The 9,841-nt window shown below is 52.6% G+C and overlaps 31 non-coding genes across 31 annotated transcripts; 22 read left to right on the forward strand and 9 right to left on the reverse strand.

The window, feature by feature from the left end:
• The first annotated feature begins 63 nt into the window (after positions 1–63).
• On the forward strand, positions 64–137 carry trnan-guu (transfer RNA asparagine (anticodon GUU)). Its single transcript has one exon. It is a non-coding gene; the product is annotated as a tRNA-Asn (tRNA).
• An 81-nt stretch (positions 138–218) lies between these two features.
• On the forward strand, positions 219–292 carry trnat-agu (transfer RNA threonine (anticodon AGU)). The gene has a single exon. It is a non-coding gene; the product is annotated as a tRNA-Thr (tRNA).
• A 290-nt stretch (positions 293–582) lies between these two features.
• Positions 583–672, reverse strand: trnay-gua (transfer RNA tyrosine (anticodon GUA)). Its single transcript is given in 2 exon segments — positions 583–618; positions 636–672. It is a non-coding gene; the product is annotated as a tRNA-Tyr (tRNA).
• A 113-nt stretch (positions 673–785) lies between these two features.
• trnae-uuc (transfer RNA glutamic acid (anticodon UUC)) lies at positions 786–857 on the forward strand. Its single transcript has one exon. It is a non-coding gene; the product is annotated as a tRNA-Glu (tRNA).
• Positions 858–1,282: 425 nt separating this feature from the next.
• trnak-uuu (transfer RNA lysine (anticodon UUU)) lies at positions 1,283–1,355 on the reverse strand. Its single transcript has one exon. It is a non-coding gene; the product is annotated as a tRNA-Lys (tRNA).
• Positions 1,356–1,891: 536 nt separating this feature from the next.
• Positions 1,892–1,963, forward strand: trnaw-cca (transfer RNA tryptophan (anticodon CCA)). The gene has a single exon. It is a non-coding gene; the product is annotated as a tRNA-Trp (tRNA).
• A 339-nt stretch (positions 1,964–2,302) lies between these two features.
• trnan-guu (transfer RNA asparagine (anticodon GUU)) lies at positions 2,303–2,376 on the forward strand. Its single transcript has one exon. It is a non-coding gene; the product is annotated as a tRNA-Asn (tRNA).
• Positions 2,377–2,457: 81 nt separating this feature from the next.
• Positions 2,458–2,531, forward strand: trnat-agu (transfer RNA threonine (anticodon AGU)). Its single transcript has one exon. It is a non-coding gene; the product is annotated as a tRNA-Thr (tRNA).
• Positions 2,532–3,024: 493 nt separating this feature from the next.
• On the forward strand, positions 3,025–3,096 carry trnae-uuc (transfer RNA glutamic acid (anticodon UUC)). The gene has a single exon. It is a non-coding gene; the product is annotated as a tRNA-Glu (tRNA).
• A 210-nt stretch (positions 3,097–3,306) lies between these two features.
• Positions 3,307–3,379, reverse strand: trnak-uuu (transfer RNA lysine (anticodon UUU)). The gene has a single exon. It is a non-coding gene; the product is annotated as a tRNA-Lys (tRNA).
• Positions 3,380–3,915: 536 nt separating this feature from the next.
• trnaw-cca (transfer RNA tryptophan (anticodon CCA)) lies at positions 3,916–3,987 on the forward strand. The gene has a single exon. It is a non-coding gene; the product is annotated as a tRNA-Trp (tRNA).
• Positions 3,988–4,326: 339 nt separating this feature from the next.
• Positions 4,327–4,400, forward strand: trnan-guu (transfer RNA asparagine (anticodon GUU)). The gene has a single exon. It is a non-coding gene; the product is annotated as a tRNA-Asn (tRNA).
• Positions 4,401–4,481: 81 nt separating this feature from the next.
• trnat-agu (transfer RNA threonine (anticodon AGU)) lies at positions 4,482–4,555 on the forward strand. The gene has a single exon. It is a non-coding gene; the product is annotated as a tRNA-Thr (tRNA).
• Positions 4,556–4,677: 122 nt separating this feature from the next.
• On the forward strand, positions 4,678–4,749 carry trnae-cuc (transfer RNA glutamic acid (anticodon CUC)). Its single transcript has one exon. It is a non-coding gene; the product is annotated as a tRNA-Glu (tRNA).
• Positions 4,750–4,845: 96 nt separating this feature from the next.
• On the reverse strand, positions 4,846–4,935 carry trnay-gua (transfer RNA tyrosine (anticodon GUA)). Its single transcript is given in 2 exon segments — positions 4,846–4,881; positions 4,899–4,935. It is a non-coding gene; the product is annotated as a tRNA-Tyr (tRNA).
• A 113-nt stretch (positions 4,936–5,048) lies between these two features.
• trnae-uuc (transfer RNA glutamic acid (anticodon UUC)) lies at positions 5,049–5,120 on the forward strand. The gene has a single exon. It is a non-coding gene; the product is annotated as a tRNA-Glu (tRNA).
• Positions 5,121–5,328: 208 nt separating this feature from the next.
• trnak-uuu (transfer RNA lysine (anticodon UUU)) lies at positions 5,329–5,401 on the reverse strand. The gene has a single exon. It is a non-coding gene; the product is annotated as a tRNA-Lys (tRNA).
• A 536-nt stretch (positions 5,402–5,937) lies between these two features.
• Positions 5,938–6,009, forward strand: trnaw-cca (transfer RNA tryptophan (anticodon CCA)). Its single transcript has one exon. It is a non-coding gene; the product is annotated as a tRNA-Trp (tRNA).
• A 339-nt stretch (positions 6,010–6,348) lies between these two features.
• Positions 6,349–6,422, forward strand: trnan-guu (transfer RNA asparagine (anticodon GUU)). The gene has a single exon. It is a non-coding gene; the product is annotated as a tRNA-Asn (tRNA).
• Positions 6,423–6,503: 81 nt separating this feature from the next.
• On the forward strand, positions 6,504–6,577 carry trnat-agu (transfer RNA threonine (anticodon AGU)). The gene has a single exon. It is a non-coding gene; the product is annotated as a tRNA-Thr (tRNA).
• Positions 6,578–6,699: 122 nt separating this feature from the next.
• trnae-cuc (transfer RNA glutamic acid (anticodon CUC)) lies at positions 6,700–6,771 on the forward strand. The gene has a single exon. It is a non-coding gene; the product is annotated as a tRNA-Glu (tRNA).
• Positions 6,772–6,867: 96 nt separating this feature from the next.
• Positions 6,868–6,957, reverse strand: trnay-gua (transfer RNA tyrosine (anticodon GUA)). The gene is given in 2 exon segments: positions 6,868–6,903; positions 6,921–6,957. It is a non-coding gene; the product is annotated as a tRNA-Tyr (tRNA).
• Positions 6,958–7,070: 113 nt separating this feature from the next.
• Positions 7,071–7,142, forward strand: trnae-uuc (transfer RNA glutamic acid (anticodon UUC)). Its single transcript has one exon. It is a non-coding gene; the product is annotated as a tRNA-Glu (tRNA).
• A 210-nt stretch (positions 7,143–7,352) lies between these two features.
• On the reverse strand, positions 7,353–7,425 carry trnak-uuu (transfer RNA lysine (anticodon UUU)). The gene has a single exon. It is a non-coding gene; the product is annotated as a tRNA-Lys (tRNA).
• Positions 7,426–7,961: 536 nt separating this feature from the next.
• Positions 7,962–8,033, forward strand: trnaw-cca (transfer RNA tryptophan (anticodon CCA)). The gene has a single exon. It is a non-coding gene; the product is annotated as a tRNA-Trp (tRNA).
• Positions 8,034–8,372: 339 nt separating this feature from the next.
• On the forward strand, positions 8,373–8,446 carry trnan-guu (transfer RNA asparagine (anticodon GUU)). Its single transcript has one exon. It is a non-coding gene; the product is annotated as a tRNA-Asn (tRNA).
• An 81-nt stretch (positions 8,447–8,527) lies between these two features.
• On the forward strand, positions 8,528–8,601 carry trnat-agu (transfer RNA threonine (anticodon AGU)). The gene has a single exon. It is a non-coding gene; the product is annotated as a tRNA-Thr (tRNA).
• A 122-nt stretch (positions 8,602–8,723) lies between these two features.
• Positions 8,724–8,795, forward strand: trnae-cuc (transfer RNA glutamic acid (anticodon CUC)). Its single transcript has one exon. It is a non-coding gene; the product is annotated as a tRNA-Glu (tRNA).
• Positions 8,796–8,891: 96 nt separating this feature from the next.
• trnay-gua (transfer RNA tyrosine (anticodon GUA)) lies at positions 8,892–8,981 on the reverse strand. Its single transcript is given in 2 exon segments — positions 8,892–8,927; positions 8,945–8,981. It is a non-coding gene; the product is annotated as a tRNA-Tyr (tRNA).
• A 113-nt stretch (positions 8,982–9,094) lies between these two features.
• On the forward strand, positions 9,095–9,166 carry trnae-uuc (transfer RNA glutamic acid (anticodon UUC)). The gene has a single exon. It is a non-coding gene; the product is annotated as a tRNA-Glu (tRNA).
• Positions 9,167–9,374: 208 nt separating this feature from the next.
• Positions 9,375–9,447, reverse strand: trnak-uuu (transfer RNA lysine (anticodon UUU)). Its single transcript has one exon. It is a non-coding gene; the product is annotated as a tRNA-Lys (tRNA).
• Between the last annotated feature and the right edge of the window lie 394 nt (positions 9,448–9,841).

A 9,841-nucleotide genomic window follows, 5' to 3' on the forward strand; every position in this document is an offset into this window, starting at 1 on the left:
TTTTGGCCCACGTCTCCCAGCGTTTCCTTCCATTTTTTCGAGTCCTGGTCCCGTGGAGACAGGGTCTCTGTGGCGCAATTGGTTAGCGCGTTCGGCTGTTAACCGAAAGGATGGTGGTTCGAGCCCACCCAGGGACGAGTGTTTTCTTGTTTGAAAACCTTAAAGCACCTACCCGAAGAGAAAACAGCAGCCTGAGCCCGTCGTGGAGCGCCAAGCAAGGCGCCGTGGCTTAGTTGGTCAAAGCGCCTGTCTAGTAAACAGGAGATCCTGAGTTCAAATCTCAGCGGTGCCTTTTCTGGCGCAAGAGGAAGCCAAGCGCTCCCTGGTGGTAGGTTCATTTGAAAGCTTAGCCTTGCAACTTGGCCCTCATCTTTGACAGTGAGCGAGCAGAGTGAGCCCGAGGAAGCAGAGCTCTCCCTGGTGGTCTAGTGGCTAGGATTCGGCGCTCTCACCGCCGCGGCCCGGGTTCGATTCCCGGTCAGGGGAACCTGTTTTGAGACCTCTTTTAAAATGGGGGCGGGTTTCCCTGCCGGTAGAGTAGCCTTGCTGTCGGATAGGCAATATTTGACCCCAAAACATCCCTCCTTCGAGCCGGATTTGAACCAGCGACCTAAGGATTTCTAACCTCGTTTGACCTACAGTCCTCCGCTCTACCAACTGAGCTATCGAAGGGTGAACGAGAGAGGGGTTTTTTCTGGCGAGGAAGGCATGCGATCCCCCATTCTCTCTCCAGTTGAGATACGAAAGAAGAAAGCCTTTGCTGACGCAACGGTCTTTCGAGCCTCTCCCTGGTGGTCTAGTGGCTAGGATTCGGCGCTTTCACCGCCGCGGCCCGGGTTCGATTCCCGGTCAGGGAACTTTAGGTTCAGCCGAAAGCTTGGTGACAGCTGGCTTTTTGCGTCCTTTGTCTCAAAGTAAGGCGTGCCACCAAGTCACGCTGTGTAGTTTGAACACACAGCTCACGCAGGGACTCGAAAGCTGGACCCTCAAGATTAAAAGCTTCCTCAAAGTGAGGTACATGAGAGAGAGTCATTACATTACATTTAGTCATTTAGCAGACGCTCTTATCCAGAGCGACTTACAGTAAGTACAGGGACATTCCCCCAAGGCAAGTAAGGTGAAGTGCCTTGCCCCAGGACACGTCAGTTGGCATGACCGGGAATCGAACTGGCAACCTTCGGATTACTAGCCCGATTCCCTCACCGCTCAGCCGCTCAGCCACCTGACTCCAGAGAGAGAGAGAGTCAAAGGTGGACCGCTCCGACAGGGTTTGAACGCACGCCGCCCGAACAGGGACTTGAACCCTGGACCCTCAGATTAAAAGTCTGATGCTCTGCCGACTGAGCTATCCGGGCTCTGGAAGGACGGAAAACACAGGGTGTTTCGTGGAACTTGCGCATGTAAATCTCCTCGCCCACACGAACCCTTAAGGATCGTATGGCGAATCCCTGGCAAGTGTAGCAGGGTTTGCTCGTTGAAGAATGGAAATACTTCGCCAGTCGTCAGCATTAGTGAACACGCACCCGTCCAAATACCTTTGACAATGGATTTGTTCAAGTAAGGACAATATGGATCGTATGAAGGAGTTAGATTTTGAACTTGTTATGAGATTAGTTTCAATGAACAGCTGCAGGGGTCACGAGACTGAGTCTGCGTGATCTCAGTCAGGTTGCAATTAGAATTGGGTTTTTGGGGACTTGTTCTGTGGAATCGTTCAGCTAGTGTTGCACAGGCACTAATCTCGTTGAATCCCAGGAGAAGCTTGGCGACGTCCATTGGAACGTCAATCCTGATGGCGTTCACGCCATAGTTGGTACTCTGAGCGCACTTTGCGGCACAGCGTTTGCACATCAGAGTCCACGTCAGAATGTTGCCTCCTTGCATGCACGTGGGCCTCGTGGCGCAACGGTAGCGCGTCTGACTCCAGATCAGAAGGTTGCGTGTTCAAATCACGTCGGGGTCAGCGGAGATTATGTGTGGCCCTCCATCGGGAAAAGGACGTCTTTCTTGCGGACGCAGTGAGAGCTCACTCTTTTACAGAACTGGCAAAATCAAGCTCTGATTGCTTTCCCTCAAAGTGAGTCATGCCACCACTTCTAGGCAGGGCAAAGAAAAGCCATTCAAAGGTTGTGGGTTGGAGTCCCACCAGAGTCGTTGTCTTTGCTTCCCAAACTCCCGTTGACAGATCACAGGAAGAGTTATTAGTATGGCCGCTCCTCCTCCTCTTCATCATGGGGAGTTTTGGCCCACGTCTCCCAGCGTTTCCTTCCATTTTTTCGAGTCCTGGTCCCGTGGAGACAGGGTCTCTGTGGCGCAATTGGTTAGCGCGTTCGGCTGTTAACCGAAAGGATGGTGGTTCGAGCCCACCCAGGGACGAGTGTTTTCTTGTTTGAAAACCTTAAAGCACCTACCCGAAGAGAAAACAGCAGCCTGAGCCCGTCGTGGAGCGCCAAGCAAGGCGCCGTGGCTTAGTTGGTCAAAGCGCCTGTCTAGTAAACAGGAGATCCTGAGTTCAAATCTCAGCGGTGCCTTTTCTGGCGCAAGAGGAAGCCAAGCGCTCCCTGGTGGTAGGTTCATTTGAAAGCTTAGCCTTGCAACTTGGCCCTCATCTTTGACAGTGAGCGAGCAGAGTGAGCCCGAGGAAGCAGAGCTCTCCCTGGTGGTCTAGTGGCTAGGATTCGGCGCTCTCACCGCCGCGGCCCGGGTTCGATTCCCGGTCAGGGTAACCTGTTTTGAGACCTCTTTTAAAATGGGGGCGGGTTTCCCTGCCGGTAGAGTAGCCTTGCTGTCGGATAGGCAATATTTGACCCCAAAACATCCCTCCTTCGAGCCAGATTTGAACCAGCGACCTAAGGATTTCTAACCGCGTTTGACCTACAGTCCTCCGCTCTACCAACTGAGCTATCGAAGGGTGAACGAGAGAGGGGTTTTTTCTGGCGAGGAAGGCATGCGATCCCCCATTCTCTCTCCAGTTGAGATACGAAAGAAGAAAGCCTTTGCTGACGCAACGGTCGTTCGAGCCTCTCCCTGGTGGTCTAGTGGCTAGGATTCGGCGCTTTCACCGCCGCGGCCCGGGTTCGATTCCCGGTCAGGGAACTTTAGGTTCAGCCGAAAGCTTGGTGACAGCTGGCTTTTTGCGTCCTTTGTCTCAAAGTAAGGCGTGCCACCAAGTCACGCTGTGTAGTTTGAACACACAGCTCACGCAGGGACTCGAAAGCTGGACCCTCAAGATTAAAAGCTTCCTCAAAGTGAGGTACATGAGAGAGAGTCAAAGGTGGACCGCTCCGACAGGGTTTGAACGCACGCCGCCCGAACAGGGACTTGAACCCTGGACCCTCAGATTAAAAGTCTGATGCTCTGCCGACTGAGCTATCCGGGCTCTGGAAGGACGGAAAACACAGGGTGTTTCGTGGAACTTGCGCATGTAAATCTCCTCGCCCACACGAACCCTTAAGGATCGTATGGCGAATCCCTGGCAAGTGTAGCGGGGTTTGCTCGTTGAAGAATGGAAATACTTCGCCAGTCGTCAGCATTAGTGAACACGCACCCGTCCAAATACCTTTGACAATGGATTTGTTCAAGTAAGGACAATATGGATCGTATGAAGGAGTTAGATTTTGAACTTGTTATGAGATTGGTTTCAATGAACAGCTGCAGGGGTCACGAGACTGAGTCTGCGTGATCTCAGTCAGGTTACAATTAGAATTGGGTTTTTGGGGACTTGTTCTGTGGAATCGTTCAGCTAGTGTTGCACAGGCACTAATCTCGTTGAATCCCAGGAGAAGCTTGGCGACGTCCATTGGAACGTCAATCCTGATGGCGTTCACGCCATAGTTGGTACTCTGAGCGCACTTTGCGGCACAGCGTTTGCACATCAGAGTCCACGTCAGAATGTTGCCTCCTTGCATGCACGTGGGCCTCGTGGCGCAACGGTAGCGCGTCTGACTCCAGATCAGAAGGTTGCGTGTTCAAATCACGTCGGGGTCAGCGGAGATTATGTGTGGCCCTCCATCGGGAAAAGGACGTCTTTCTTGCGGACGCAGTGAGAGCTCACTCTTTTACAGAACTGGCAAAATCAAGCTCTGATTGCTTTCCCTCAAAGTGAGTCATGCCACCACTTCTAGGCAGGGCAAAGAAAAGCCATTCAAAGGTTGTGGGTTGGAGTCCCACCAGAGTCGTTGTCTTTGCTTCCCAAACTCCCGTTGACAGATCACAGGAAGAGTTATTAGTATGGCCGCTCCTCCTCCTCTTCATCATGGGGAGTTTTGGCCCACGTCTCCCAGCGTTTCCTTCCATTTTTTCGAGTCCTGGTCCCGTGGAGACAGGGTCTCTGTGGCGCAATTGGTTAGCGCGTTCGGCTGTTAACCGAAAGGATGGTGGTTCGAGCCCACCCAGGGACGAGTGTTTTCTTGTTTGAAAACCTTAAAGCACCTACCCGAAGAGAAAACAGCAGCCTGAGCCCGTCGTGGAGCGCCAAGCAAGGCGCCGTGGCTTAGTTGGTCAAAGCGCCTGTCTAGTAAACAGGAGATCCTGAGTTCAAATCTCAGCGGTGCCTTTTCTGGCGCAAGAGGAAGCCAAGCGCTCCCTGGTGGTAGGTTCATTTGAAAGCTTAGCCTTGCAACTTGGCCCTCATCTTTGACAGTGAGCGAGCAGAGTGAGCCCGAGGAAGCAGAGCTCTCCCTGGTGGTCTAGTGGCTAGGATTCGGCGCTCTCACCGCCGCGGCCCGGGTTCGATTCCCGGTCAGGGAAACCTGTTTTGAGACCTCTTTTAAAATGGGGGCGGGTTTCCCTGCCGGTAGAGTAGCCTTGCTGTCGGATAGGCAATATTTGACCCCAAAACATCCCTCCTTCGAGCCGGATTTGAACCAGCGACCTAAGGATTTCTAACCGCGTTTGACCTACAGTCCTCCGCTCTACCAACTGAGCTATCGAAGGGTGAACGAGAGAGGGGTTTTTTCTGGCGAGGAAGGCATGCGATCCCCCATTCTCTCTCCAGTTGAGATACGAAAGAAGAAAGCCTTTGCTGACGCAACGGTCTTTCGAGCCTCTCCCTGGTGGTCTAGTGGCTAGGATTCGGCGCTTTCACCGCCGCGGCCCGGGTTCGATTCCCGGTCAGGGAACTTTAGGTTCAGCCGAAAGCTTGGTGACAGCTGGCTTTTTGCGTCCTTTGTCTCAAAGTAAGGCGTGCCACCAGGTCACGCTGTGTAGTTTGAACACACAGCTCACGCAGGGACTCGAAAGCTGGACCCTCAAGATTAAAAGCTTCCATTGCTTCCTCAAAGTGAGAGAGTCAAAGGTGGACCGCTCCGACAGGGTTTGAACGCACGCCGCCCGAACAGGGACTTGAACCCTGGACCCTCAGATTAAAAGTCTGATGCTCTGCCGACTGAGCTATCCGGGCTCTGGAAGGACGGAAAACACAGGGTGTTTCGTGGAACTTGCGCATGTAAATCTCCTCACCCACACGAACCCTTAAGGATCGTATGGCGAATCCCTGGCAAGTGTAGCGGGGTTTGCTCGTTGAAGAATGGAAATACTTCGCCAGTCGTCAGCATTAGTGAACACGCACCCGTCCAAATACCTTTGACAATGGATTTGTTCAAGTAAGGACAATATGGATCGTATGAAGGAGTTAGATTTTGAACTTGTTATGATATTGGTTTCAATGAACAGCTGCAGGGGTCACGAGACTGAGTCTGCGTGATCTCAGTCAGGTTGCAATTAGAATTGGGTTTTTGGGGACTTGTTCTGTGGAATCGTTCAGGTAGTGTTGCACAGGCACTAATCTCGTTGAATCCCAGGAGAAGCTTGGCGACGTCCATTGGAACGTCAATCCTGATGGCGTTCACGCCATAGTTGGTACTCTGAGCGCACTTTGCGGCACAGCGTTTGCACATCAGAGTCCACGTCAGAATGTTGCCTCCTTGCATGCACGTGGGCCTCGTGGCGCAACGGTAGCGCGTCTGACTCCAGATCAGAAGGTTGCGTGTTCAAATCACGTCGGGGTCAGCGGAGATTATGTGTGGCCCTCCATCGGGAAAAGGACGTCTTTCTTGCGGACGCAGTGAGAGCTCACTCTTTTACAGAACTGGCAAAATCAAGCTCTGATTGCTTTCCCTCAAAGTGAGTCATGCCACCACTTCTAGGCAGGGCAACGAAAAGCCATTCAAAGGTTGTGGGTTGGAGTCCCACCAGAGTCGTTGTCTTTGCTTCCCAAACTCCCGTTGACAGATCACAGGAAGAGTTATTAGTATGGCCGCTCCTCCTCCTCTTCATCATGGGGAGTTTTGGCCCACGTCTCCCAGCGTTTCCTTCCATTTTTTCGAGTCCTGGTCCCGTGGAGACAGGGTCTCTGTGGCGCAATTGGTTAGCGCGTTCGGCTGTTAACCGAAAGGATGGTGGTTCGAGCCCACCCAGGGACGAGTGTTTTCTTGTTTGAAAACCTTAAAGCACCTACCCGAAGAGAAAACAGCAGCCTGAGCCCGTCGTGGAGCGCCAAGCAAGGCGCCGTGGCTTAGTTGGTCAAAGCGCCTGTCTAGTAAACAGGAGATCCTGAGTTCAAATCTCAGCGGTGCCTTTTCTGGCGCAAGAGGAAGCCAAGCGCTCCCTGGTGGTAGGTTCATTTGAAAGCTTAGCCTTGCAACTTGGCCCTCATCTTTGACAGTGAGCGAGCAGAGTGAGCCCGAGGAAGCAGAGCTCTCCCTGGTGGTCTAGTGGCTAGGATTCGGCGCTCTCACCGCCGCGGCCCGGGTTCGATTCCCGGTCAGGGAAACCTGTTTTGAGACCTCTTTTAAAATGGGGGCGGGTTTCCCTGCCGGTAGAGTAGCCTTGCTGTCGGATAGGCAATATTTGACCCCAAAACATCCCTCCTTCGAGCCGGATTTGAACCAGCGACCTAAGGATTTCTAACCGCGTTTGACCTACAGTCCTCCGCTCTACCAACTGAGCTATCGAAGGGTGAACGAAAGAGGGGTTTTTTCTGGCGAGGAAGGCATGCGATCCCCCATTCTCTCTCCAGTTGAGATACGAAAGAAGAAAGCCTTTGCTGACGCAACGGTCTTTCGAGCCTCTCCCTGGTGGTCTAGTGGCTAGGATTCGGCGCTTTCACCGCCGCGGCCCGGGTTCGATTCCCGGTCAGGGAACTTTAGGTTCAGCCGAAAGCTTGGTGACAGCTGGCTTTTTGCGTCCTTTGTCTCAAAGTAAGGCGTGCCACCAAGTCACGCTGTGTAGTTTGAACACACAGCTCACGCAGGGACTCGAAAGCTGGACCCTCAAGATTAAAAGCTTCCTCAAAGTGAGGTACATGAGAGAGAGTCAAAGGTGGACCGCTCCGACAGGGTTTGAACGCACGCCGCCCGAACAGGGACTTGAACCCTGGACCCTCAGATTAAAAGTCTGATGCTCTGCCGACTGAGCTATCCGGGCTCTGGAAGGACGGAAAACACAGGGTGTTTCGTGGAACTTGCGCATGTAAATCTCCTCGCCCACACGAACCCTTAAGGATCGTATGGCGAATCCCTGGCAAGTGTAGCGGGGTTTGCTCGTTGAAGAATGGAAATACTTCGCCAGTCGTCAGCATTAGTGAACACGCACCCGTCCAAATACCTTTGACAATGGATTTGTTCAAGTAAGGACAATATGGATCGTATGAAGGAGTTAGATTTTGAACTTGTTATGAGATTGGTTTCAATGAACAGCTGCAGGGGTCACGAGACTGAGTCTGCGTGATCTCAGTCAGGTTGCAATTAGAATTGGGTTTTTGGGGACTTGTTCTGTGGAATCGTTCAGCTAGTGTTGCACAGGCACTAATCTCGTTGAATCCCAGGAGAAGCTTGGCGACGTCCATTGGAACGTCAATCCTGATGGCGTTCACGCCATAGTTGGTACTCTGAGCGCACTTTGCGGCACAGCGTTTGCACATCAGAGTCCACGTCAGAATGTTGCCTCCTTGCATGCACGTGGGCCTCGTGGCGCAACGGTAGCGCGTCTGACTCCAGATCAGAAGGTTGCGTGTTCAAATCACGTCGGGGTCAGCGGAGATTATGTGTGGCCCTCCATCGGGAAAAGGACGTCTTTCTTGCGGACGCAGTGAGAGCTCACTCTTTTACAGAACTGGCAAAATCAAGCTCTGATTGCTTTCCCTCAAAGTGAGTCATGCCACCACTTCTAGGCAGGGCAAAGAAAAGCCATTCAAAGGTTGTGGGTTGGAGTCCCACCAGAGTCGTTGTCTTTGCTTCCCAAACTCCCGTTGACAGATCACAGGAAGAGTTATTAGTATGGCCGCTCCTCCTCCTCTTCATCATGGGGAGTTTTGGCCCACGTCTCCCAGCGTTTCCTTCCATTTTTTCGAGTCCTGGTCCCGTGGAGACAGGGTCTCTGTGGCGCAATTGGTTAGCGCGTTCGGCTGTTAACCGAAAGGATGGTGGTTCGAGCCCACCCAGGGACGAGTGTTTTCTTGTTTGAAAACCTTAAAGCACCTACCCGAAGAGAAAACAGCAGCCTGAGCCCGTCGTGGAGCGCCAAGCAAGGCGCCGTGGCTTAGTTGGTCAAAGCGCCTGTCTAGTAAACAGGAGATCCTGAGTTCAAATCTCAGCGGTGCCTTTTCTGGCGCAAGAGGAAGCCAAGCGCTCCCTGGTGGTAGGTTCATTTGAAAGCTTAGCCTTGCAACTTGGCCCTCATCTTTGACAGTGAGCGAGCAGAGTGAGCCCGAGGAAGCAGAGCTCTCCCTGGTGGTCTAGTGGCTAGGATTCGGCGCTCTCACCGCCGCGGCCCGGGTTCGATTCCCGGTCAGGGAAACCTGTTTTGAGACCTCTTTTAAAATGGGGGCGGGTTTCCCTGCCGGTAGAGTAGCCTTGCTGTCGGATAGGCAATATTTGACCCCAAAACATCCCTCCTTCGAGCCGGATTTGAACCAGCGACCTAAGGATTTCTAACCGCGTTTGACCTACAGTCCTCCGCTCTACCAACTGAGCTATCGAAGGGTGAACGAAAGAGGGGTTTTTTCTGGCGAGGAAGGCATGCGATCCCCCATTCTCTCTCCAGTTGAGATACGAAAGAAGAAAGCCTTTGCTGACGCAACGGTCTTTCAAGCCTCTCCCTGGTGGTCTAGTGGCTAGGATTCGGCGCTTTCACCGCCGCGGCCCGGGTTCGATTCCCGGTCAGGGAACTTTAGGTTCAGCCGAAAGCTTGGTGACAGCTGGCTTTTTGCGTCCTTTGTCTCAAAGTAAGGCGTGCCACCAAGTCACGCTGTGTAGTTTGAACACACAGCTCACGCAGGGACTCGAAAGCTGGACCCTCAAGATTAAAAGCTTCCATTGCTTCCTCAAAGTGAGAGAGTCAAAGGTGGACCGCTCCGACAGGGTTTGAACGCACGCCGCCCGAACAGGGACTTGAACCCTGGACCCTCAGATTAAAAGTCTGATGCTCTGCCGACTGAGCTATCCGGGCTCTGGAAGGACGGAAAACACAGGGTGTTTCGTGGAACTTGCGCATGTAAATCTCCTCGCCCACACGAACCCTTAAGGATCGTATGGCGAATCCCTGGCAAGTGTAGCGGGGTTTGCTCGTTGAAGAATGGAAATACTTCGCCAGTCGTCAGCATTAGTGAACACGCACCCGTCCAAATACCTTTGACAATGGATTTGTTCAAGTAAGGACAATATGGATCGTATGAAGGAGTTAGATTTTGAACTTGTTATGAGATTGGTTTCAATGAACAGCTGCAGGGGTCACGAGACTGAGTCTGCGTGATCTCAGTCAGGTTGCAATTAGAATTGGGTTTTTGGGGACTTGTTCTGTGGAATCGTTCAGGTAGTGTTGCACAGGCACTAATCTCGTTGAA

This window comes from Osmerus mordax, chromosome 25 (assembly GCF_038355195.1).
Source record: "Osmerus mordax isolate fOsmMor3 chromosome 25, fOsmMor3.pri, whole genome shotgun sequence".
Classification (NCBI taxonomy): Eukaryota; Metazoa; Chordata; class Actinopteri; order Osmeriformes; family Osmeridae; genus Osmerus; species Osmerus mordax.